Here is a 1,501-nt window from a genome sequence, read left to right as displayed (position 1 = left end):
AAGTACACCATGTCCACTCTGTCGTACGCCTTCTCCTGATCTAGGGAGAAGAACCCGAGGTCGAGTGACCAGGTCTTTGATGCTGAAATTATATCCCGTATTAAGAACAAATTGTCAAAAATAGTCCGGTTCGGCACACAGTAAGATTGATCCTCGTGCACCAAGGAAGCCACACAGTCCTTTAACCTATTAGCTAGGGCTTTGGATAGAATTTTAAAGTCAACACAGAGCAGTGAGACTGGCCGCCAGTTGTTTAGAAGCCCCAGGTCTCCCTTCTTGGGCAGCAGCGTCACCACTGCCCTGCGGCAGCTCACTGGCAGGGTACCTCTGTCAAAACTTTCACGAAACACCTCCATCAGGTCAGGCCCTACTGTATCCCAGAAGGCCTGATAAAACTCGGCCGGCAAGCCGTCCAACCCTGGTGCCTTCCCGGTGTTCAGACCCCCCACAGCCTTGGTTATTTCCTGATAGGACAGCCCCCCCCTCCAGCTCAGCGCGCTTCCCTGCGCTCAGCTGTGGTAGGCCTGATAGCAACTCCTCCACTGCTGCTGCATCACAAGGTTCAGCCTGGTAAAGAGTTTCATAGAAAGCCACAGCATGGGCCAGTATTTCCCTCTGGTCCAGTGTCTCACGCCCATCAGGCAGTTTCAAATGTGAAATGGTCTTGCGTTCTTGGGCCTTTCCCTCCAGCCCAAAAAAAAACGATGTAGGAGCATCCATGTCATTATACTGGGCAAACCGCGCCCTCACCAGCGCTCCTTTACCCCTCTCCTCCGTTATGCTTTTGAGAAGGAGCCTGTTCTTGTTTACAGCATCCGTCCTTGCCGTATTCCAGCTGCCGTCGACCTGGCCTGTTTGATCAGCAATTGCCTTTTCAAGCTCCAGCATTTTCTCTTTCAAAGCCCTTGTGCTATGTGCGGTGTACTGCAGGCAAAAAGCCTTTATCTGGGCCTTGCCAATATCCCACCATTGACTTTGGGATGTGTACGTTGACTTTGGGATGTGATCTCTCCTCTCTCCATGCGCCCCAGAAAGACAGAAAAGAGTGGGTGAAAGAGTGATCCTGTAGTAACCTTGTATTAAAATGCCAGTGGGAAGAGAAGTGCTGCTTTTGTTGGACAGAGAAAGATACTGAGATGTAATGATGGTCTGACAAGAAGGTGGGTGAGATAGAGCTGCTATGAAACAGGCTTCTATGCTCTGCTTCAACATAAAATCTATCCAACCTAGCACCTGCCATCTGAGCAGAGGTCATCCTCACCCAGCTATACTGTCTGGATACTGGAAAGGCCTCCCTCCAAACATCAATAAGATTAAACCTTGTAATTACTGACCGTAGTGCCTCTGCAGACCGGGGGTGTGGCTCCCCATGGTTCCGGTCAGCAATATGGGATAGAGTGCAATTCCAATCCCCTCCTGTCACAATGATGTTACCCTGAGGGCAAGCTGATAGTGCGTCAGCCAACTGCTTGAAAAATAAAATGCGCTCATTCCCCCCATT

The sequence above is a fragment of the Engraulis encrasicolus genome, chromosome 17 (assembly GCF_034702125.1).
Source record: "Engraulis encrasicolus isolate BLACKSEA-1 chromosome 17, IST_EnEncr_1.0, whole genome shotgun sequence".
Classification (NCBI taxonomy): Eukaryota; Metazoa; Chordata; class Actinopteri; order Clupeiformes; family Engraulidae; genus Engraulis; species Engraulis encrasicolus.
Note: the sequence above shows the minus strand (reverse complement) of the source record.